Source organism: Protopterus annectens, chromosome 5.part1, assembly GCF_019279795.1.
Source record: "Protopterus annectens isolate FY-2018-M chromosome 5.part1, PAN1.0, whole genome shotgun sequence".
NCBI lineage: Eukaryota > Metazoa > Chordata > Ceratodontiformes > Protopteridae > Protopterus > Protopterus annectens.
Window position 1 is genome coordinate 292,553,466 of NC_056736.1, and position 26,191 is coordinate 292,579,656.

A 26,191-nucleotide genomic window follows, 5' to 3' on the forward strand; every position below is an offset into this window, starting at 1 on the left:
AAGTTGAGCCCTGATGAAAATTGGAGACAGGACAAATGCAGTTTAACAGACAAATAACCAAGGCCCACGTCAAACATTTAAGAATAACAAAACAACACTAAAGACATATAGTATATTGTATCGTATATCGTGTATAGTACACAGTGCTAATCCTTAAGAAGTATCTCAAATGAAAAGGGCAAGAGTTAAGTGGAATACATTGATTCTCTCCACAGAAGAAGTTGGTTAGGATTACCTGATTTGAAGGTATACTTTAGGGCTACAAAGTTGGTGCTCATATACATAAACAAGCAGAGGGTTATAAATCAAAATGGAAAGGGGTGATGATGAAAACAGGGAGGTAGTTCGAGAAATAAAGACATAAGATTTCGGATGCAAATCCTTAGGGTGAATAACAGCAGCCATACAGAATACTACACTTACAAAGTATAAGAAAATATTCTAAGAACTAAGTTAACATGGAGATACAGAAAGGACACTTTACCAAGAGGGATAACTTCAAGTAAAGATATACAGAGTAGGCAAGAATGGTCTAGAAGTTACTGGAGGAAACTAGCAAAGGACCCAAAGCAGTGGGACCACACAGCAGGCGATGAGGTTGGACAGGGGGTTAGAGACTACCTTACCTACAAGGGATTGATAAAGGACTATAACAAAAAGAAAGGGATAAGAGAATATTAAGTGAAAGACTGCCTCTGGTAAGAATTTTAGCTGTGTCTAGAACAGAAGCTGCTGTTAAAAAAAGATAATTAGTAGGACAGACACAATCAGTCAGAGAAAGTTAGATAAGCTTGGTAAGAGAGAATGGAAAAACAATTTGCAAAGTAACAATGGGAGGGAATACATATAGCTCCTAAGTATGTAACAAAGTCCAGATGGTTTAGGAATTTCGCAAGGTATTTTCATACCCCAAGCAGGCTTGAGTGAATTTTTCCTCAGTTAACGCTAAATGAGTGATGGGAAAAACAAAGGCAACTGGGAATATGTTTTTTAGGGAATATAAGGAGATGGCAGATTTTAAAAATTCACTACACAGAAATGCTGGGGTACAAATGGATGTAACAAAGGAAATTATTCTTTTGGGCTGGGATACAAGATCTGACTTGCCTGCAGAAGTTTAATGCTTCTGGCTTCCAAATAAGCAATTACTAGAAAACTGAAATCAAATTCTAAACCAACTATATCTGCAGTATTGAATATTGTACCAGAGATAAAAGAACTGGAGAGATCTTTAGAAAAGGGAAGGAGCAAATTACATTGAAATAAATAGAATAATTTTCAGGAAGAAGAATGATGTTTAAGGGAAGAAGGGAAATGAGCTATTTACATAATGTTAGACTAAATGAAAACTGATAAAAAACAAATATACTTCAGGAAGGTAACAAAAAATGTTACTATTGTTTGTCTTCTTTTCTATTAATGCATTTTTCTGCATGTCATACTTATAAAAATAGGATGATTCAATAAAGATGTTAAAAAAGTAACAGACCAAACGGAAATTAATGCATCCACTTGCTCATACATATTTTCCTGCATTTTTTTGGCAGAACTATAATTTGGACTACTTTTGTGGGTAGGAAGGATCTCTTGCCTTTAACAGAACTAAAGTAATCATACGGTTAGTGATAGCAAGTATACATCTGACTGTGACTTATCTAAGGAATGTTAGAAGGGTCATGAGGGCTGCGGGAAGACATACTTATCCAAAACATGGAGCAGAGTAAGTCGAACAAAACTGATAAAGCTAAAATGGGGAGCTACAAGAGCTTGTGCTGGTGGCAAAGAGGGATGAAAGCCTTGACCATGGCCTAGGTGACATGGGTGTGATTAGGGGTTCAGGCGCTAGATGTCACAGATAGGAAGGCACATACTACAGCACGGGTCTATATTAGAATCTCGAAGGTTTAATGCTTCGAATCACTAAACCCCGCTACTTAAATATACCAACTCCGAGATCGCACTTTAACGGAGTATGATGAGGAAAGGAAAGATTTCCCTTCCCTACACTGTAGCACAATCTCAGAGTTGGTATATTTAAGTAGCGGGGGTGTGGGGGGCACAGGGGGGCTTGCCCCCCTGCCTACACTCGTTAGGTTTTTGTTTTGTTTTTTTTTTGGTCCTAAAAATATTTTTATAGTTGTTTGATTGTTTAATAGTTCGATGCATACAGTTCGATGTTTATGCATTCAAACTATTAAACTTTCACAATTATAATATAGACCCCTCCAGCACGCCTCCACAGCTGATCTCTGACAGAGGCCAGGAAGTACAAGGAATGCTGTATATGATGGTGGCAAGGGTTTGGCTGAGCCACACATGCAGGTATGAACAATTTGCCTTGAAGCCCATTGTACACCCACCCCTTGGGCAATGAGCATGCACAGGGGTTGAGGCGAGGAACATAAATAAGGAAATACTCCTCAGTAGCAGTACAATGCTGACACGGTTACCTAAATCTCCTTAATACCTCTTAGTATGGGCTAAAATTAGTCTGGTGGACTTAAGGAGAGTTTGACAGAGCCAGTGAAGAAGGAGAAATCACTAAAATCAGTCACTGTCAAGAAATCATTTTAACAGACAAAGTAGGAATCAAATTTAGCGTTTTCTGGCTGAGGACCCGGCAGATCTACATTTGCTTTTCAGCTTTATGATTCTGTCTATATGTTTATCTCCTTTAACAACAATTGTTTTATTTATTATCTTTACTCTGACTGACCCATAATAGCATTAGGTACTTTGCAACTATTGTTGTCAGAAAGCACATGCCAACGTCTTGCTAAAAGCTTATGGCACATAACATTAACATCACAAGGCCCTTTGCTAAGGGCAGTACAACTGCATACTAGCAGATGCCACCAATGTAGAGGGCGTCTGCCTCCTCTCAGGACAGGCAAGCTGGTATCATCCAATCAATAACACAACCATCATAACTTCCAGTTCTGTCCAGTACCTAAAACAAGTAAGTCAAACACGTCAATCAGTTCTTAGGGTTTTACCCTCAATGCCTTAAGGCTGGACTACAATTCCTTCATGCTGATTTGCAGCTCCATCTTCAGAGAGGACCACTTCTCTTGGACAGTGAAGCATCAATCAGCAACTGGCTGCAAGAATGACAGACCCAGCATAAACTTGATGGGGACTGTTTACTAATGGAAAGAATTAGTCAACAAAAAATCATCCACAAATACATGGCAACTATGCTGTTCAACCTGGCTCTATTCTTTTTCCTACTGGGAAGAAGTGTGGCCAGGCATAAGGGTTAGCATACTGCACAAGACAGAGCTTTTCTAAACATGCCTTACCGTTTTAAAAGTTTTCCAGATACAGATCTTTAAATTTGCAGTCACAGGTAGAAGCGCACTACTGCACTAGTTTCCTAGCTTATTAAACTGCATGCTTTGGTCAAACCAGTAGACCCATGGTTATCACCAAGGTTTTCCTGCAAGGAGTGCTGTTTCAGCATCTTGCTCTTCACATCATCTGATGGCTGATCAGGACTGTGGCAGTTTAGTTCTCCCTAAAATCTGCCTGTGTTCTCTTGGCTAATACTTAGCCCCCACATACAGATACCCTGCCTTATTATAATGGACCGAATCAGTCTGATGTGATTTTATATCTATTTGTACACAGAGTACTAATCATTTGTATAAAACAGAAGTACAATTATGCTACATAAACTCAAACAACGGTCATCCCATGAAGCTACAATTATTTTACTTTCACTTCTACAGTTATAATTAGCCAGACCACTCCATAAAATCAAATGTTGGCTAAGAAAAGTGAAAATTCCTTCAACTATTAAATGCATTGAGTTTGTAAAGCTGGTTACAAACAAAATGCTAACCAACATCACAGTAAGAATAAATAACTGTTAATTGTATATGGCAATCTCAACACATTTATAAAATGCCAGCAATTTTGTTGGTTATTTCCAGGGAAAGCCTTTTACCAAATAACATTAAATAAAGTACAACATTCTATGCAAAAGAACCTTTAAACTTTGAAAACAGCTGCTATGTGGTATTAATTTACAAGGAGAAACCACTGAAGTTTGTCTTCAGCTTCTGTGCCATTATCACATCTAATATCAGCCATCTTATGCAAGGTACAAATTAAAAAAAAAGCACTGAGTGGTACTTGTTTTCTTTAACTGAGCTTCCTGTTGGTTCTTTTAAAAGAATGAAAGAGAAAGACAAATTCCCATTCTTGCAGAGATGATATTCTTACCATATACAAACTCTACAGTGGCATTCATTAATACTGATGTATTATTAGCATGGCAAGCTCACCACAAGCTCATTAGTCTCTTAACACGTCATTCACTCAGCCATCAATGTATCACTGAGCTTCCTGCGTCCCTTCCAAGTTCTATCAACAACTTACAAAAAATAATTTATTTTTGACCTACTGGATTAGTCTCCCACACTGTAGACAACAGTTGCTGCTATAGCCCGATAAACAAACAAGCCAAACAGATGTCACAGTGTCAGAATACAGTCGCCTCATGTACCTAATGGATCCTTGTTCACCAGTGCCATTCTCTTCAAATCACCAATGTCCCTCCAAACACAAGGCTCAGACAGACTCTGAAGGAAAACAAGAAATCACATCACCAGGAATGTGTGTACTGTCGTTGAGTAATGTGTCACAGCTAGCTACACAATAACAGTTGTGTGGACACACTTTGGCAGTGCAAAGAATGAAACTGGGTGAGGATGTGCAGATGTGGGATAGCCATGATTTTAATTGTCTTACTATCCAACAGCACACACCAGTGAATGCTTCAAGTTTGGTCCAATATCAAAGAAGTATCCAAGTATTACGTTACCTCAAACAGTTAAATTACATAATAAAAAGGTGATATTTGACAGCCTGTTGTTGTCAGCTAGAATTTTTACTTTTAAAACTTTAATAAGTGAATAAAAAATGTGACGAGAGGACATACTTAAAGAATATAGAACACGATGGCCTGGAACTCCAGCTTCATATATATCCATGCTAACTTATCCCTGGCTGTAGAAACTAAAAAATTCTACAATTCATTTTGCTCCTGTGACTGATGTTACAAGATCTTTGTATTAGTGCAGCAAAATACACTAAAAACTAGGCTTGCATTAGGGAGGAAAGGGTCTGCTTCTATAAGTCAAGTATTCCTATACAGACTTACTGCATTCGTTATGCTGCTTCCATACATGTCTTCATCTGGTCTTAGTGACCAAGACAATCACTTCTTCATTTGCTTGTGAAGGGAAAGTTCTGCTTTAGTACCAAAATAGTACAACAAAATGACATCCCCCTGACATATAAAATATGCAAAGAATATAGTACAGTGTGCAGTTCTGTAATAGTATTAAGTGGAGTACAGCTTTCAACTACCAAATCAGACTGGCAAACCCATATAGTGCATCTGGTATAACAATTATAAATATAGTATTTCAAAAAGGACTTCTACATGAAACACTAACAAGCAGGTTCAAGCCAGTGCCAGCAAACAAATTATCAAGTGTTATTAAAAATAATAAGCGGTCCAAGTTCACAAAACTGTAAGCAATACTGTCAAACCAAAGTTGCTGAAATGTACTGAACTAATTTGCCACAGCTTTTCTGTAGCAGTCTTGCTTTGTCTATACTGACTAACTGCAGACATAACATGTCACTCTATGAAACAAAAATGCAAATAAAAAAAAACAGCATTCAAGCAATATGAGGGAAAATAACCCACAGAACATCAAGCCATACAGCAGAGGGGAAAAAGAGAACATAGTACCAACAACCTGAGCAGAGGAGTATGGCAACTCAGCAAAGAGGTGGTATAAGCCATTTAAGGTACACAACAAACAAAAAAAAAAAAGACAAAGGAAAGGCAGTGAAGTCTAAAAGTAGGTGGAAGTAGTGGTATTAAAATATGTTTGTTCAGTCTTTGACAAAATAAAAAAGTGACAAGTAAATTTAGGTAATGGATAACCTGAACAAAAGGGTCAATAACCAGATGTTTAAAAAAAGAAGTTATGTACTCACCATAACGTTCCATGTAAGTTGTTCCATCTCGCCTTCATTCTTCACTGATGGGTTCGGAGCCGATCCTCGGCTCCGACACGGCCGACTAGCAAGCTCAAAGTTCTCCAGTAGCTCGAGACCCAACCCCTTATCCCACAATGCACTGCTGGAATTACCTCAGATCCTGTTTGCTGCGTACCATATAGAAGTACAATAATTATTCTGCCTAGGAATGAAGACACATTGAAAAACCAGGATGAAGACAGCCTCCAGGTCAACTGCCAGCCAGGAGGGAGGGACGTGAGAATGAAGGCGAGATGGAACAACTCACATGGAACATTATGGTGAGTACATAACTTCTTTATGTGAAGTTGTTCAATCTTGCCGTTCATTCTTCACTGATGGGTAGCGTCCCTAGCACCCTGATCTTGGGTGGCTCACAGAAGTACACTCTTTAGAACCATAGAACCAAATGAAGCCCTGTCCCTCGAGGCCTTATCCACTTTGTAATGAGTTATAAAAGTGTGAGATTTAGACCATGTGGCTGCTGCACAGATGTTGTCCAAAGATAATTTGCTTGAAAGGCTGAAGAGGTAGAAACTGCTTTGGTTGAATGAGCCTTCACCTTACTTGACAAGGGCATGTTATGACAAGAATATGTGTAAGTGATACAATCCGACAGCCACTTAGACAGTGTTGTTTTGGCAACTGGTTTACCTTTCCTGGCCTCGGAAGAAGACACAAAAAGCTGATCTGATTTCCTAATGTCTTTTCTTCTGTCTAAATAAAATCTAAGCTGTCTGTGAACATCGAGTTTGTGCAACATATATTCCAATTTGTTGGTGTGATTAGGGAAGAAAACGGGCAACTCAGTGACTTGATTAATGTTAATCTCAGAACATACTTTAGGCAAAAAGGATAGATTTGTCCTGAGAGAGATACTCTATCAGCATGGAACACCATATAAGGGGGCATGATGGATACGGCTTGGAGCTCTGACACTCTGCGGGCTGAAGTGATGACTACTAGGAAGATAGTTTTCCACGATAGAAATTTTAGTTCACAAGATGATGCAGGTTCAAAAGGAGGAAGAATGATGCAAGATAACATAAAATTCAAATTCCTGGGAGAGTAAGGTGTCTTCACTGGAGGCCTCATGTGAAAAGAACCTTTTAGAAAAGCCTTAGACAATTGGTGAGCCATAATATTCAATCCATCGATCCCTAGATGGAAATTAGATATAGCAGCTAATTGTACTCGCACCGTAGCAGCCGCTGCTCCTTTGCTGAAAATTTCTGTCAAGAATTGTAAAATAGAAGACAATGGCGCTTGGTAAGGGTCAATATTATGGGAAGAAGCCCAAATGGAAAATCTCTTCCACTTACTACGATATAATTTTCTAGTGGAAGGTTTATGGGAAGCCAACAAAATTTGACTAGTGTCATGGGAAAGATTATAAAGCCTGGCTATGCGGGGAATTGGAGCAGCCAAGCGGTTAGCTTCAGTGTCTGCAATGATGGATGAATATCCCCTGATGGATGTGTCAACAAGTCCGGAACTGGGACCAGGATCCATGGGTCTTCCAGAATGTGATGGTAAAGAAACAGAAACCAAATCTGCCAAGGCCAATGAGGGGCTAAAAGGATGATAGTCCATCCCAGTGACTTTGCTTTCTGTAAGAATCTGGGTATCAGGGGAATTGGTGGAAATGCGTAGAGGAGACCCAGCGGCCAATTATGGACAAGAGCATCCCTCGGGGAGTGACCTGGCGTGGGAATCAGGGCAAAATAGCTTCTGCATTTGTTGATATGACTGGCAAACAGGTCACAGGAAGGCTGGCCGGATTTGCAGAAAATCCTGTCCGCAATCTCTTGTTTGAGGGACCATTCTTGGGGCAATAAAATTGCCCTGCTCACTCTGTCTGCTATGACATTGGATTTGCCCGGGATGTGCGTTGCTAACAGAAAGCGCTGGGATGACACTGCCCACTGCCATACTCTGATGGCTTCTCGGCAAAGGGGATAAGACTTGGTCCCGCCTTGCTTGTTCAGGTACCAGACCACTGACATGTTGTCTGTCTGTATTGCAATTGTCCCTAGAGGAAGAGAGTCCTTAAAGTACTGGAATGCTAGACGTACTGCTCTCATCTCCAGGACATTGATATGCAGATGTGATACTTGATCTGTCCATGTGCCTTGTGCAGTCTTTCCCTGAAAAAGCCCCCCACCCCCAACCCTATCAGGGAAGCGTCCATGGTCACAGTGGCAACTGGAGGGGGTAGCATGAAGGGACATCCTACTGTGACATGAAGAGATGTCAACCACCATTGAAGATCCTTCTTGCAGGAATTCTTTATCAGGATCATTGGAAGTTCCTAGTAAGACCATTGCATGAATAGAAGGCATTGAAGGATTCTCATATGCATCCTTGCTAACGGGATTGCCAGGATTGCTGCTGCCATCAATCCTAGTACTTTCAATACCTCTGCAGCTGGTGCTCTGTTCTTTGACATCAGGGACATGATGTGTTGGCAAAGAATACAAATCCTTTTTGGTGGAAGATGAAGAGTGGTGGTTGACGTGTCTAATTCTGTCCCTATAAAAACGATATGCTGCATGGCAACAAGGCAGACTTTTTGAAGTTGGCTGTAATGCCTAGCCAATCGCAGAGTGTCAGAGTAGCCTCTCTCGCTTGAAGAAGTTGATGCCTGGTGGTGGAGGTAAGGAGCCAATCGTCCAAATACGGAAACACCTGGAATCCTAGATGCCTCAGGTGAGCCGTGACTACTGCCATGCACTTGGTGAACACTCTGGGGGCTGTAGTGAGACCAAAGGGCAGAGCTCGGAATTGATAATGATTGGCTCCCAGCTGGAAATGCAGGTGATCTCTGGATGGCCTGGCCGTCTTTATGTGGTAGTACGCATCCTTGAGATCGATCGAGCACATCCAATTGTCCTTCCCTAAAACCGGGAGTATGGACTGTAATGTGACCATTCAGACTTCTCTTTTCTCACAAATTGGTTGAGTCTGCTGAGATCCAAAATGGGTCTCCAGTCCCATTTTCTATGGAACAAAAAAGAATCTTGAGTAAGTTCCAAATCCTGTTTGGTCTGCCAGGACTGACTGGATGACTCTTTTTCTTGCAATCGGCGTACCTCTATTGCTGCTTGTCCCATGTGACTGGGTGGAATGTCTGGGATGTTTTTGACGGGAAGGGGCTTGGTGGAGAACGATATGAAATACCCTCTGGAAATAGTTTCATAGTTTCATAGTATAGTACTAGGCTATCTGCCCTGGGGCATTTGTAAGCCTAGCCATAGTGATGTGGCTTTTGCCACCCCATGAAATGGCACAAAAATGTACAGAATAAGTTTAGAATACTGTGCTTCTGTCTAGTAGTGACACAATGAAGGTCCCTTTATATAACAGAATTAGTTTACTGTGCCTCTGTCTAGCAGTGACACAGATGTGACCCCTGGGGTAAACTTACGATCTCCCATCCACTCGTCAAGATTTCTCTTGAAGAGAGTCAGTGAGGGGCTCTGCCTAATACGAACTGGGATCTTGTTCCAAAGCATGGGAAGCCTCTGGGTTATGAATCTATCCCTCCAGCATGTCCTATTCATACTTGTGCCGAGGTTTAAGTCTTTAGCTCTCGTGGTCCTGATGGATTTGGATTTTTTGAGGTGGAGCATGTCCATCAGATCCTGATTTGACATGGCCTTGTACGTCAGGCAGAGATCACCTCTGAGCAGGCGGTATGCTACTGAATAGAGCTGAAGTTTCTTTAGTCTGGCAGAATAAGACATATGTTGGAGACCCTTGATCCTCTTGGTGAGGTACTTTTGTGGTCTCTCCAGCTGTTGCAAATGCCGGGTGAGGTACATACCAAATGGGGCATTGTACTCAATCATGGGTCTGATGAGGGAGGAATATAGGGATACAATGACATCCTTGGATCTGGATGTGAATCCCTTCATGATGAGGTGTGCAAGGTAGAATGTTTTTCTAACCACTTTGGCAACGTGGGTGTCAAATGAGAGGTCGCTGTCGACTTGGGTCCCTAGGTCTCTGATTACTTTTTCCATACTCAGTGGGTTGCTGTCTATGTGATAATTTGTGGGTACTTTGTTTTTCCCAAAGGGGATGACTTATACATTTTTTGGCATTTAGTTTAAGGCCGTGACTCCGGCACCAGTTGTCAGTTTCTGTGAGGCCTTTTTGTAGGATGTGTGTGTCTGCTGGTGTATCGACTATGGCGTCTAGTTTGCAGTCATCTGCGAACTTTGTCAGCCACAGCCCTCCCATGTTTGCTTTAACATCTGAGAAGTAAAAGCCGAACAAGAGGGGTCCCAGGACAGATCCCTGTGGGACGCCACTTGCGACTGGCTTTGAGTCTGACATTGCTCCAGCGATTTTAACTTTATGGGTTCTGTCCTTTAGCCAGTTTGCAACCCATCTAGTGACATAAGGGTTTACTTTTAAGCTGTTGAGTTTATCTATGATGCCTACGTGGGATATTGTGTCAAAGGCCTTAGCCAAGTCCAGGTATGCTCTATGGACTGCTTTGCCCTCATCAATGGCTCTAGTGACTGTTTCGAAAAAGTCAACCAGGTTTAAAAGGCAGGATCTGCCCTTTACAAAGCCAAACTGGGTGGGGTCAAGTGTCTGTAGGTCCCCTATGTCTCTGTTTATGAGTTCCATAATGATTATTTCCATAGCTTTGCAGACCAGGCTGGTTAAGCTTATGGGGCGGTAGTTTCCAGGGTCTGTAGAGGCACCCCCCTTGTGGAGTGGGACCACTGTTGCTGTACGCCAGTGTTCAGGTACATATCCCGAAGTAAGGCTAAGGTTAAATAGCATTTTTATATGTGTGGGTTTAGCTCCTCTTGGAGTTCACGTAACACGCAACCCAGGATACCATCAGGTCCCATTGATGCTGTGTTTTTTGCTTTGTTTAGGCGGTTCTCACTTGGACATCTGAGATGACAGGGAGATTACATTCAGCTGGGATAAGTATTTCTTCTTTTGGGGGTGCAGGAGGTCCGAAATTTCCACTGAACCTGTCAGCCAGAATGTTGGCAATATCTGTGGGTTCAGTGTATTTTTTGTTGTTTTGAACCAACTCTGAGCATATCTGAGGGTTTCCGCCCAGGTTTCTAAAATAGCTGAAGAAGGCTTTGTGGTTATCTTTAGTGTCCTTAGCGATTTTTCTCTCAAAGTTGGCCTTGGATGTTTTTATGAGAGAACGTAGTTTTCTGCTAATGTTGATCAGAGATGTCTTCCCTTCATGGGATTTTGCTCTGACGTGCAGTAGCTTCCTTCTTTTGTTATACAATTTGTTTATGGCTGAGGTCCACCAGACAGGACGCTTACCTTTGGTGGAGAGGGACTTGGATTTGTTTGGGATTGCATGATCCATGCATTCTTGGAGATGTCCATAGAAAGGATTTGTGAAGGATTCGGCATTGTGGGATGTGGTATCCACTGGCACAGTGGGCTTAAAGGATACCATCTCAGTCTTAAGAAGAGTGAAGTCTGCATTTGAGAAGTTTTTCACTGTGGTCTTTTGTGCTGGGGGTGGAGGTGGGATATGTATATCCAGGGTGATGTGGTCAGATCTCACTAGTGAGGGGTATACTTCCGGTGTGGAGCATTTTGTCCCCATGTTTGTGATGATCAGGTCTAGTATATTATCTCCCCTAGTGGGAGAGGTGACCAGTTCTTCCAGTGCATTTGAATTCATGAATTCCAGGAACCTTTGGGCTAGGGTATTAGGGCTAGAATAATGTACCCAATCTATGTTTGGGTAGTTGAAGTCTCCCAGTATGATGGTATTTTGTGATACATTCATATCCTCCAATGTCTTCAGGAAGGCTGAATGGGGTTCTTGAGATTGGGAGGGTGGTCTGTAACATGCTACCAGTTGTATAGCAGTTTTGCCTACGGTTAGTTGCACCTGTATGGTCTCTGATGCTTCATGTGTTGCTACTAACCTGGAGGTGTGGGTGTCCTTGATGAATATGGACACTCCCCCTCCCTTTGTGGTTCGCCCGGGTTTTGGGGCAGAAAAGCATGATACGAGGTATAGCCTGGTAGCGCTGGGGTGCTCTCAGGAGCCTTGAACCAGGTTTCAGTTACTGCACAGACGTCGATGTTCTCCATGCTGAGGAGTGCATCAAGTGCCTGCATCTTGAGATTTAGACTTCTGGCGTTGAGCAGCATTACCCTTAGTTTTTTCCATTTTTGTTTTCTAAGGAGGTGGGTTTGTCTTTTGAGCCTTGCCTAAAAAGGCACTATGGGGGTGGCAAGAGCCTTAGCCAATATCTGGAAGCCCAGTGGTGACAGGTGTAAGCCATCCCTTGCGAAGCAGCGTGGCTTGTCCAACATGTCATCCCAGGCAGACAGACATTGGATCCCCTTAGAATGACACCAGTACTTGAGCCAATTGTTAAAGCTGATCATCTTGTCTTTGTATTGTGGTATCATTCTTGGTGAGGGCAAGATGCTGCTCAGGGTCAGGGTCATACCAGCCTGGGCTACATAATCGGAGAGCTCCTCTATGTCTCTTTTCATGCAGTCCAGGGAGGTACGTCTCAGGTCATTCACACCAGCATGGACAATGACGGAGTCATATTTGTACTTGCTTTGGAGTGACCTGAGTGCATGTGTTATGTGGCGGATCCTAGCTTCCGATAGACAGCTCACAGTCACCTTCTCCTTGTTCAGTCTGGTCAGCGGGACATCAGTGTGTCTGACTATAGAGTCACCTATTACTAGTGTATCAGGCAAGGTGTTTGGCCTTAAGGGCTGTGATTGGTTGACACACTGATTTATTGAAGTATGTGTTGCAAGTGTTTTGTTTTGAGGTGGTGGATTTTTGGATGTCTGCTTTGGGAGCCTCTGTTGTTTTGGTAAGTTTTTTATTAGAGCCTCCGAGTATGTCTGTGTTTTTATGTGTTTGGTTTGCAGTTGTGGTAGGTCTATGTGGGACTGGGATTGTTGTGTGTGTGGTTGCCATCTCCTCCTGTCTGGTCATACCAGCCCTGAGTTGAGAGAGTTCAGCCTCCAGTTTGGCTATATAGTTGCATCTCTCACATGTATTTGTGTTTGTTGGGAGGAGGAGAGGGTTGTCTGTGTACATGAGACAATGGTAGCATTGTCTCAAGATACCCAGATTGACCAGCTGAATTGGAGACACGCCAGTAATCTACCACTCGACATGCTAGAACAGTATAAGGGAGTGCTGTACCTTTAAGGGAAGTGGATATTCACAGGGGTGGTAAGTAGATGTAGTGCTTTACTTAGTACGAGTGCTTACTTAGTAGAGAAGTATTGAGAACAAGTGCTAGGCTTATAATATAGTGAGTAGTCTGGTTATACCAAGAGTAGAGCTTCCTTAAGGGAAAATTTGAAGAGCAGACTTGGCGAGCAAGAAAAGTTTAACCTTGTTTAACCGCGCTATCGCTACAACCGCACAAAGCCGCAAACGCTGGATTTTAAACAGTGAACTACAAAAGAGCTAGAAATGGTCCAAAACAACCAATTACTACAGCTTCTTGTGCTGAGGTCACTTCCTACAGGGACAGATAGGCTGCTCAAGGCTCCCCACTCCCACTGGTGAGCAAAGAAACTTCCTTCTATCCAAGTAAGGTAATGGACAACACAGGAACTACACCACAGCCCAGAATACAGCAATGCCTGTAAACTGGTCTAAACTAGTCGAGGAGAGGCGGGAAAACAAGGATTATTTTTTTGTTTTTTTGGTAGAAACGCACAGAAAATGCAGAAACAGTGATAAATTAGATACACAGGCTAGCACACTTTAGTGGGCAGCCTCCACAGTTAAATTAAACAAACAAACTTTCGATCAAATTCGACTAAAATGTAACTTTAAGTGCAGATTTTAAAATAATACAGCAAACAGTTAAAAAACAGTTCAAGCTAGTTCAGGGTAAGCTACAGAAGCTATTCCAAGTGAAAAAAAAGCAGAGATACTTAAATCCAGAAAGTAGTCGCTTTTCTGAGTTCCCTGCTGCTAGGACAACTCTGGAGAACCACGAGGAGCTTGTCTGAGCAGTATAGCCAGAAAAAAAACGCCCAGAGGCGGATTTTAAACAGTGAACTACAAAAGAGCTAGAAATGGTCCAAAACAACCAATTACTACAGCTTCTTGTGCTGAGGTCACTTCCTACAGGGACAGATAGGCTGCTCAAGGCTCCCCACTCCCACTGGTGAGCAAAGAAACTTCCTTCTATCCAAGTAAGGTAATGGACAACACAGGAACTACACCACAGCCCAGAATACAGCAATGCCTGTAAACTGGTCTAAACTAGTCGAGGAGAGGCGGGAAAACAAGGATTAGTTTTTAGTTTTTTTGGTAGAAACACACAGAAAATGCAGAAACAGTGATAAATTAGATACACAGGCTAGCACACTTTAGTGGGCAGCCTCCACAGTTAAATTAAACAAACAAACAAACTTTCGATCAAATTCGACTAAAATGTAACTTTAAGTGCAGATTTTAAAATAATGCAGCAAAGAGTTAAAAAACAGTTCAAGCTAGTTCAGTGTAAGCTACAGAAGCTATTCCAAGTGAAAAAAAAGCAAAGATACTTAAATCCAGAAAGTAGTCGCTTTTCTGAGTTCCCTGCTGCTAGGACCACTCTGCAGAACCACGAGGAGCTTGTTATATTTAGCCAGGCTTCTAGGTACAATGACAAGGTCCCACCGACTTGCCTCCAGAGTAGGACAGCCGGGCCTCCCTTCAGGAGCACTAGTAGGACTGACCAGAGAAGTGATCTCTGTCATCCTGGTGTTGCAGACTCCCCCCCTGCCGCGAGTGTGGTGTCTTCCATTGTAATCCCCCTCCTCCGCCTCTGGAGGGGGGCTCTCCACGTGTGCCTTGAAAGGCTCGTTGGGCTTTCCGGAACCATATCTTTCCTCCCCTCTGACCTTTAGGAAAGAGTCGAGTGGGGGTGAAAAAACGGACTCCGATGGCAGACAAGAGTCTTTCCCTCTTGCTCACACCTGGTCAAAGTCTCCTTCATCTTTGGCCCAAACAAAGATGAGCCATCAAATGGGATATTCGTAAAGGAGGACTTGAAGGGTTCCGCGAAGGAACAGAGTCGCATCCAGGCATGCCTACGAAGAGCAATTCCTGTACCTGCAGCTCTACTCAAACCATCAACTGTGTAAGATACGAGATGCATACACGAGTTGACTATCGAATTGAGGGTAGAGAGCTGAGTGGCAGTCTTGTCGGATACACTCATAGCTACAGCACCCTGAAGAGCATCTCCCAACTCCTTAAGGAGATCTCTCTACAGTCTGGTAAAATGTGTCAAGTAGTTCAGTGAAACTAAACATGCGTTTCCCATATCTATCCATGATCCTAGATTCTCTGTTAGGAGGATGGATAGACGAGGAAGTCTCAGACATTTCCTTCTTGGTGGCTGCCGCCACCACCATGGCATCAACAGGAACTCCCTTGGTCAAAAAGGACTTATCCATGGGGGCAGAAATAAACTTATTAGGTCTCCTAGGAACAGGTTCCACAGATTCTGGTGACTCCCACGCCCTACGAGAGACCAGATCCATAAGCTCATTGTAGGGTGGAGATACCTAAGAGGTGGAAGGTTGAGACCAGAAAGTACAGTTTTGTACCTACCATAAATGTAGATGTTCGAGTGCTCATACAGCTGCAGTCATAACAGATGGGTTATCCTGCCATCAGGTGGGTCCTCGGTCGGCCGAATTCCAAAGTCTAGGTCCGGCGTCGGTTGTCGACGTTTCTTCCCTGACGTCAGTGCGGCAGGGGTATTAAAGAGGCAGCCAACGCCATTTTCTTCAGTTTTTCTTGCCCCAGATGTCAGGTGCCCCCAGAAGGAAGGCAAACATAATGTTATGCAAAGATGCAATGTTGATAAATCAAAAACAGTAGTTGCAAGCAAATACACCATAAAAGAATACCCCAAAAAGGTTATATGAAAAGTGTTTGTCATAAGGCCTGTCCTAAGAGGGGATGGAGGGAGGGAAACCTGGACTGCAGCTGTATGAGCACTCGAACATCTACATTTATGGTAGGTACAAAACTGTACTATGTTCATCGTGCATACAGCTGCAGTCATAACAGATGGGTAGAATCCCAAAGCTAAGTAAGGGTGGTAGGCACTAAGTGGAACTAGGAGGAGCTAGGATGCCCTGCAGGACTGCTGTGGCAAAGCCCTCTCTAGATTTTGAGTATAGTGGGAGGTGATAGTGCTTGGAGAAAGTGTGCACTGAACTCCAGGTGGCTGCTTCCAAAATGTCCTTGGTAGGGACCCCCCTGAGGAAGGCTGTAGAGGTAGCTGTGGCTCTGGTGGAGTGGGATCTGATGCATGCAGGCACAGTTTTTCCATGAAATGAGTAACAAAAGCGTATGCAGTGGGCTATCCATTTTGAAACTGTCTGTTTGGAAATAGCCTTTCCCTGAGCACCTGCAGCATAGGACACAAAGAGTTGCTCAGATTTCCTGAATGGCTTTGTTCTTTCCAAATAGTAATGAAGTTGTCTGTGAATGTCCAAGGAATGTAGTAGTCTTTCCCCTTTGTTTTGTGGATTAGGATAAAAGGTAGGTAAGTGGATAGTCTGATTCAAAGCTACACTGGATACTACCTTTGGCATAAAGGTAGGGTTGGTTCGTAAGGAAACTCTGTCCTGATGGAAAATGATGAATGGCTGCACAGCCATGAGGGCCTGTAGCTCCGAAACCCTGTGTGCTGAGGTGATAGCCAGAAGAAAGGCTGCTTTCCATAACAAGTACTGTAACTCTGTTGAAGAAGCTGGCTCGAAGGGAGGAAGGGTCAGCTTTTCCAATACGAAGGTGAGGTCCCAAGCAGGGACTGGTGGTTTCCTTGGGGGTTTTATATTCTTTGCCCCTCTGAGGAACTGCCTTAAGAAAGGGTGAGAGAATAAAGGAGGATCTGTGTTGTATTGTGCAGAAATGGCTGAAGCGTGGATCTTGAAGGAGGAGAAGGAAAGTCCATTGTTTAACATCTCAGCTAGGTACTGTAAAATTTGAGGTATATTTATTACCCAAGGATTCTGTCCCTTTTCTTGATTCCAGGCACAAAATCGTTTCCATTTGGCGGAGTAGGCCTTTCTAGTAGAAGGTCTTCTGGCCTCCAAGATGACATCCTGCACCTCCTTGGAGAGGAGAAACTGTTGGGAAATCAAGGAATTCTCCATGCAGCTAGATTTAGAGTTTTGAGATGGCTGTGAAGGGTTTTGTAGTTGTGCTGGGACAGCAGAAGAGGGACTAGAGGTAGGATCCATGGTGGGGAATGTGTCAGGCTCTTCAGGAGCGGATACCAGTGTTGTCTTGGCCAGTCCGGAGCAATGAGAATCATTTTCGGCCTCTCTGTTCTGGCTTTTAATAGAACTTTAGGCAGCAGAGGAAGAGGTGGGAAGGCATAGACTGTCAATGTTGCCCAATTGAAGTAAAGTGCGTCCACTTTCCAGGCCTGTGGATGGTAGGTCCTTGAACAAAATTCTTTCAACTGGCAATTTCTGTGGGTAGCAAAGAGATCTATGTCTGGCTGTCCCCATGCCTGAGTTATCTTTGTGAAAACTTGAGGATGCAACTTCCATTCATGTGGATCTGTCATATTTCTGCTTAGGTTGTCTGCCAGTGTGTTTTCCTTCCCTGGCAGGAATTGTGCCTGTAGTTGAATTTGCAGTTCCAGTGCTGTGTTCCATAGGGTCATGGCTTGCCTGCACAGGGGGTATAAATGAGTTCCCCCCTGTTTGTTTATGTACCACATCACTGTGGTGTTGTCTGTCCTTATCAATAGCTGGCCTGGATGCAGTAGGTCTTTGAAGGTCATAATAGCCTTTTGCACGGCTAGCATTTCCTTTTGGTTGATGTGAAGGTGCTTCTCTTTTCGGGTCCATTTTCCCTGAATGCACTGATCTGTTATGTATGCTCCCCAGGCGTAGTCTGAGGCATCTGTAGCGATGATTTGAGTTGCTTGAGGTACACAGAACGGAAGACCTGTGTTTCTTTGGCAAGCTTGAGTCCACCACAAAAATTCCTTTTGAAGGCATGGAATGAGTGGTATAATTGCTTCCAAGCTGTGGCTGTGTTGAGACCATAAGTTTTTCAAGTACCATTGAAGTTTCCTCATATGCAGCTTTGCACATGGGATTAGTAGGATGCAAGATGCCATGAATCCCAGAGCCTGCAGGACTTTCCTTGCAGTTAGCGTGGTGTAAGTTGCCATTTTTTTGAAGTATTGAGACAGTTGCCCTTGCTTGTCTGATGTGAGGTAGGCCATCTGGGTGGTTGTATCCAAGCTGGCACCCAGGAAAATTATTTGTTGAGAGGGTATTAGTTTTGATTTCTTTTTGTTGACTGTGTATCCCAGGAAGTTCAACAGTTTTATTACAAATGCCAGGTGCTGCAGTAGTATGTCCTTGCTGTCCGCTTGGATCAGGCAGTCATCCAGATATGGGTAGATTTGTATCCCTTGTAGTCTGGAGAATTAAAGAATGAAGATTACGGATGCCAGGCATTTCGGAAACACTCTGGGCGCAGTAGATAAGCCAAAGGGCAATGCAGAGAATTGGTAATGGGTTGAACCTGCAAGAAATCTGAGGTATCTTCTGCAATCTTGTCTGATAGGGACATGCAGGTATGCCTCCTTGAGGTCCAATGTTACCAGCCAAGACTCCTTGCCCAGCATGGGAAGAAGCTGCTGTAATGTGAGCATCTTGAATTTTGGCACCTGTAGATATGTGTTTAGGATGGATAGGTCTAAGATAGGTCTCCAATCTTTGTCTTTCCTTGGTACCAGGAATAGTCTGGAATAAAACCCTTGACCTTGTTCTTTTGCAGGTACCTCTTGAATTGCTTTCATGTCCATGAGAGCTGAAACTTGTTTTTGTGCCTCTGCCCTTTGATGTTGTGGCAGGTTTGGCATGCCTCTCATTTTTGGAAGGGTGTGAAAGTGGAACCTGTAGCCTCTGTCTATAATGTCCAGAATCCATTTGTCTTTTGTAACAATATGACAATTTTTTGGGAATAATGCCAGTTTTCCCCAAAGGTGCTGCCATTAAAGCTTCGCTTGGCAGGTGTAGGGGGAAGTCATTGTGTCTGTTTTCTAAAAGACTGTGATCTATCTTCTCCACCTCTTGGGGTTGGTGCTTGCCACTGTCTGGCTCTGAAAGATTCTTGAGGTTGCCCTCTACCCCTTGGGCACCTGTATCTGCCCCTTTGAGGTCTGTCCGTGGCTGGAAAGGACCAATTTTTTGAAGGCCAGTTTCTGCTGAAACGTGGAGGCTGTACCTGCAGGAAATCTTTCACTGTTTGCATTGATTTCGCTTTTTCCTCCATTTTCTTTAGCACCTCCTCAGCTTTAACACCAAACAATACATCTTTTTGAAGAGGTGCATCTAATAATTTAGCTTTGACATGATCTGGTAAGGTTTGCTCTTTGAGCCAAGCATGCCTACGTATAACAGAACCTGTAACAGCAGCTCTACATGAGGCCTCTAAAGCATCAAAACCACACTGCAAGGTATGTTTACCCACTTGCTCTGCACCATGCAACAAACTGTTGATACTTTAACATATGGAACTGACAGTTTAATGCCCTCATGGTTAAAGTGGCCGAGATGTACACCTTTTTCGCCAACCTTTCTAAAGCTCTGGAATCTCTCTCTGAAGATAATGGGTTTTTAGCAGTAGAGGCCTTAATTCCCTTGGGACCCTGTGAAATTGTTTCTGGGTCAGCAGTATGGCTTTTATATAGGAACTGGTGAGAATCAGGAACCCGGTAATACCTGTCTGGTTTAACAGGAGCTGGAGGCAAAGAATCGAGATTAAGGCTGGCTTCTGTGTACACATCATCCAATATATCTAAAACAGGAGGGACAGCCAGAGGCCTATGCTGGGGGAGCAGAAGAAATTCCCTGAGCCTTTTCTTGGAATCTGAGTAATCTTGGCCTTCCCAGTGAAAGTGTTCCCTCAGTGTATGCAGGGTTTCCTCAAAAGAGAAATCCTCAGGAGGGGAGACCGAGGGAATAGACTTCTCTGCATCAGAGTCTTTGAATGGAGAATAGGCATAATCCTGGTCCTCAGATAGTTCTGAGGTAATAGAAGCTTGATCTGAGGAAGGGTAGTCTTCCTCTAGTCTGGGCCTTTTGTCAGAGGGGGGTTGAGAACCCCTGATAAGAGTAATCAAATCCTCAGCCATTTTCAGCATCTGTTTTTTAGGCATGGTGCCTTGAGAGGGGGTCTGAGGAACCTGTTTTTTGGTTTTCATGGCTGCTTTAGATTTAGTGAAGGCTTTAATAGAGAAGGAGGAAGGCCTGAAGACCCCTTGAGAAATGGCAGGCCTGTCTAAATTCTGAGTTTCCCCGCCAGGAGTGGCGTCGGAGTCTGTAGTAGGAATGGGGGCCGAGGAGCCTGCGACCTCTGGTACTGAAGACACCGGTAATGCATTGTCATCGGTACTCAGGGGCTGCGTAGGCGCCTCGCTGAGTACCGGAGAACCGGTAGTCGGCCTTAGTGTGGTTTCAGTAGGTGGCGCGGACCTCGTATGTCGGTCCTTATCTTTGCGTTTTTTGTTCAAAACTGGAGTCAGAGTATCCGATGACATAATATAATTACATTTTTTGCCAAAAAAGTGAAGGGCGAACTCCGCCCGACGCTTAATAGTGCGCTTATTGAATCTAGCACAAAAACGGCAGGCCGAGACGTCGTGGTCTGGGCCTAAGCAAGGTATACAGAAAGAGTGGAAATCCTTATGCGGTATTTGCTTCCAACATGAAATACAATTATTAACTTTGTCTGACATCGGTCTGAGGCAAGAAAAGTTTCCCCAACGGGGTACTTAGCTTTCAAGAAGACTTCAGCTGAAATACTTTTGTAAATCTCAGGAGCTGGCCGACCGGCACTTGCGAACTGCTTCTGCTTCGGGCACCGCGCAGCAAGAAAGACTGGAGAAAATGGCATCGGCTGCCTCTTTTATACCCCTGCCGCACTGACGTCAGGGAAGAAGCGACGACAACCGACGCCGGACCTAGACTTTGGAATTCGGCCGACCGAGGACCCACCTGACGGCAGGATAACCCATCTGTTATGACTGCAGCTGTATGCACGATGAACATCGCCTTCAGGAGAACTGACTCATCCTCAGTAGGGCTCTTGGACTGCCAATCACCCCTCTGCCTAAGAATTTCAAGAATCTCCACAAAGGAGATGTCCTCAGAGGGGGGTCTAGGGGACCCTTCTGATTCATCCAAGTCGGTGTCCAATGTGAGAGACTCCTGTGGGGAGTCCAAATGCCTCCTCTTGCATAATCTCTTCCTGGGGACATCTTCAGGGGAAACTTCTGGAGAGGTCTCAGAAGAGCAGGGAGCGCCCTGTGGGGCTACCTGAGGCTCTGGGTCTCTACACTTGGGATGACCGGAGGAAACAGAAACTGACACAGGCACTTTAGGGGAAGAAGAGGCCTGACCTTGAGATGAGGAAGTCTTAGGAGACAACACTCACCTCATGGCTTCGAATGCACCTCAGCTCCGATGAGAAGGAGTCAACGGATCCAAAGGAGCCATGATCCCCTCCCGCACCGAAGCTGTGGGCTCCGAGCCCGAGGTAGGAGCCGAGCTCACCCAAGCAGAGGCCCCGAGAGGAAGAGTCGACACCAACAAGTCGGTGCGACTATCCTCCACGGACCCGACCAGAGAGTGTCAGCTCCTTGAGTCCCCGGTCGACACCAAGAACGTCCGAGCAGATGGAGCAGACAACACTGGAGCAGGTGTCAGCTCCAAGGGATCCACAATCATCAGGATGGCCTTCTCCGGCTCCGAAGGTCCGGTATGGCTCGGAGGAGGAGCAGACAATTCAGGAGTAATGGTCTTCGGCTCTGACGGTTGGGTCTGAGCCAACAGCAATTTGGCTAGGCCTGGTGCCTTTAAGAGTTTCTGAACCAGCTGGTCCATATCCAGATCGGACAGACTGTCAGAAGACCTGGAAGAGTGAACAGATGGAGCGAATGGAGCAGTATCGATGGAGGTTTTTCGGCAACCGGTTCCACAGTAGTGTCCTGGTTCCGAAAAGAGCAGACTGTTGGCTCCGAAGGCAGTGGAGCCGAGGACACCACACTTTCTGACTTTTTTCCTTTCTTGGTCCTGGATTCAGAGAAAGATTTGGACAATTTGCTGCCCCCATCCTGGCCAGACAATGCCTCTGAAAAAGGGTGTTTGATAATACCCCTATCAATTAACTTCCTCTTCCTTTCTGCAAGCACTCTGGTGGAAAAGGAGTGACCGATACTGCACGACTCTTGCAGGTGCACCTCACCCAAACAGTAAACACACTGCACATGGGCATCCATGACGGACATTTTCTGTCTGCAGTCTGGGCATTTTTTAAACCCAGACTTTGGATGCTTTTCCTTCTCCTCAGACATTTCACAAAATCCAATATAAAGGAAACACACTGTTTAACTATGAGCTATTTAAAGAAGAAATCTAACTACCTCACACAATACACACAGCCCAAAATCAACTAGTAACTACATCAAGATAAATAGGATTAAGCAATCCAATAACAAGAATCCCAAAAAGGGAACACTAACTAACAACTAAAAGAAGAGGTCCTAAGGCCAAAGGGCTGAAGGCAATGAAAGATTTTACTGAGGAAAGGGGTGGAACACAGAAAACAACTGTTAACTAGATAGCATTATATAGTATTATATAGTAATCAAAGGTATATAAAAACTGAAATATAAAACTTGCTGAAAGTTGAAAACTCCCAATAGCCTCGAGCAATGCTGGAAACCAAGAGATCCATGCCGCGGCAAACTAGATCTGAGGTAATTCCAGCAGTGCATTGTGGGACAAGGGGTTGGGTCTCAAGCTACTGGAGAACATTGAGATTGCTAGTCGGCCGTGTCAGAGCTGAGGATCAGCTCCGAACCCATCAGTGAAGAATGAACAGCGAGATTAAACAACTTCGCATCAAATGTTTCCTAAACACAAAGTGCTGATGAGGCAAGTGAGTTTGACAAAATACATATCAGAATGCTTACAAAATCAAAGGAGACATTAATGGTATCACTAACTATGTTTTCTTTAATAAACCACTGGAGAAAAGTACAGTACCACCTGCAACCCTTAATAAAGCTGGAAGTAAGACAGATAAGATCATTTTTATTTTTAATAAGAAGCATCTTTATTGAATTATCACTTATGACATAAGCAATCATACATGTATAAAGGAAAACAAGTCATACTGACATATTTTCAGTTGCAAACATTATACATAACATATAATTTTCTATACAGACATTGTCAAGCGAACGTTACATAGCTCATTCAACTCCTGCCTTCTCTTAAACCCCATTCCTCCTCCAAAACATTATTCTGCATGTACTGATCCCACAATACCCACTTTTTCTATGTAATTTGCTCCTACCCTTTTCTAAAGGATCCACTTCCAGTTCTTTTTTCTCTGTTACTGCATTCACTACTTCTAGTATGGTTAGTTTAGACTTTGACTTCTATTTTATAGTACCTGCTTTTTTGGCAACCACCAGAATTAATCTTAGCGAGGCCCTTCTACGTCTAGGCAATTCTGTATCACAGCTCAAAAAATAATTTCCTTAGTTACACCAACTGGCTCACCAAGTATTTCTGACAGAGTAAACTGCAGGGAATGTTTAAAGTCTGCCAACTCATTACACTCCCAAAAAACAAGTTCCCAGTTATCTATGTCTTCCCTATCATACCACCAACATTTATAATCTACCCAAGGGAAAATTCTTTGGAGTCTGCTTGGGGTATAAAAATGCTTATGCAAACACTTCCAAGCAAAGATCCTAGAGTTTGTTGCATATTTGGGAGCCATACAGATATACTCCCCATTATACCTTTGTGAATTGCTTATCTAGACTCTTTTCCCAATCCTTTCTAACCTCATCTGCTTGATTCCTATAATTATCATGCAATATTTTATATGTTCTACTAATTATCCCTTTCTTGTGGGCAGGATACTATTGTTGTGGACACCAAAAAGGACCCTGACTTCTCGGCCAGTTTCATTACTGCCTTCAACACAAACTCAATATTTGTTGCTCCATCATGAGAAAAACTTTTTTTTTTGAATGAATTGCTACATGGGTTAGGTTAGGTCTTATCTCCTCACTTACACAGGAGGGTAATAAAGTGACATCCCTTTCTAACAGCAGCTTTTGTTCTAGATTTTACTGAAAATTCTACCAGTGCTGGTCTTTTACTTAGGATTCCCGTATTACTTTCTCTTTGTCTATACTCCAGTCCGTAATAGGGAAGGCAATCTCTAGCCTGCAGTCCAAATGTATTTTTGACCTCTTCCCATTCTATTACCTTTCCCTCTCTAATTACTATCCCCCAATACTTTGGTCCCTTTGCCAGTTTACTCCAGGAAATTGTAGCCCCCTTTTGCCTTTTCTCTGTACCCCTAATTGCAGTCATCTAAACTGGCAGAATCTCCTTTCTTCATCCCTGTGTTAACTTGGTTCTTAGAATACTTTCTGCTTTAGGAATATAATATTCTGTATGGTTACTATTATTCTCTTTAAGGATTTGCATCCAAAATCCAAGTCTCTCCTTACTTCTTGAGCTTCCTTCATTTCAACATTATCCCTTTCCACTTTGAACTATAGCTTTCTGCTTATGCTACATATAGGAACCTTAACTGTGTAGCTCTGAAATTCCTTTTCAAATCAGATAATCCCAAACCACCTTCTATTGGAAGGATCAGCTTATCCCACTTGACTCTTGCCGTCTTCCCCTCCCACTTAAAATCCTTCATGGTACGATACTACTGACTTCTTAGTCTGGCTAGTGAAGTGGAGAAAGTCACTGACTCTCTTATTAAGAAAAGGACTGTTATCTGGAAGAGTGCGAGATAGGATTTAAGATTACATGAATTTCAAAAAAGAAGGCCATGTCAGAAGAATCCAATTGTTTTTTGACTCTATGACCAAGTGACAGTCCAAGAAAAGCTGTATACATGTCCTTTATAACAAGGCATCTAACACAGCCCTAACATGAGGTGATTTTAAACAAATAGCACCAACTTACAGTGGGTACTAGTGTAGTTATATGAGCAGAATACTTTCAGGAGACCATAAGCTTACTAGTTAACAGGTTCCACTACCAGGCAATGAAGGTTTGCAAAGGTTCAATATTAAAATACATCCTTTTGGAAATGTGTGACATTGCCAGTTATCACAGGGAAAATCTGTTTGTTTGGAGGGAGGTTTGTTTGTTTGTTAGCTGGCTAATTGAATTAGTCCATCGACCCTTTTCAACCATGACCCAGGTCAGAGAGCACATTAATGTATATATAAAATCGACAGAAATGTTTAGATTTAAATAATAATGCAAGTAAGGATAACACATGCAATAGCAAGTGCAGCATATCCTGTTTTTGTTGAAACAATGTGTTACACTGTATATATATATATATATATATATATATATATATATATATGCCATGCTGCTATACAATACAGCGTAGAATTACAGGGAAGTTGGATTTCTATAGCACTGGCACTGGTACGCAACAGTAAGATGTTCTCTCAGTTTTCATCATAAAGGTAAAATATTTTGTTCATTTGTACGTTATTCTAACTTCCTGATGCAACTATACTAAATGTTCTCTCCCCCAAAGCTAGGTAAAATGAAGGATGTTGCAGAGTCAGTGTCCATGGGATAGTACACCTTAGTTGATAATGAGGGCTGTCTGCTGTGAGTCTGTGTGCAAGAAGAGGGAAGAGGGAAAATAACCAGGTGCTGTAACTTAAAAGAGAATATTTAACAGCAAGATGATGCCTCTTATGGGGGTAGACAGCAAGATCTTTGCATTGATGAAGACGGATGTGTTCTAGGGATGTACAGATAAATAATTTAACAAACTTTATTTGGGGTTGGTTGGAATAAATGGATATTGCTTGGGGAGTGAAAAGCCAAGAACAGTGCAGATTACTGAAGTCTTGCTATTAACATATTTATACCAAATGCTTTTTCAGATTCCAGAGCTATATTAGTGGGTTTATAGCAAACTAAATTGTTTTAGTTCTTTATCAACGGCAGCATATATACAAAAATTAAAAAGAAGAGAGGAGTCAAGTCTATTACTTTTCAAATGATACATGAATCT

General features: G+C 43.0%; 1 protein-coding gene and 1 long non-coding RNA gene across 2 annotated transcripts in view; one reads left to right on the forward strand and one right to left on the reverse strand.

Annotated features, from left to right (window-relative positions):
- RAP2A (RAP2A, member of RAS oncogene family) overlaps positions 1-26,191 on the reverse strand; it is a 438,027-nt gene that overhangs the window by 191,068 nt on the left and 220,768 nt on the right. The window lies entirely within an intron of this gene.
- On the forward strand, positions 1,104-18,677 carry LOC122803385. Its single transcript, XR_006365113.1, has 3 exons — positions 1,104-1,115; positions 2,826-2,829; positions 18,535-18,677. It is a non-coding gene; the product is annotated as an uncharacterized LOC122803385 (long non-coding RNA).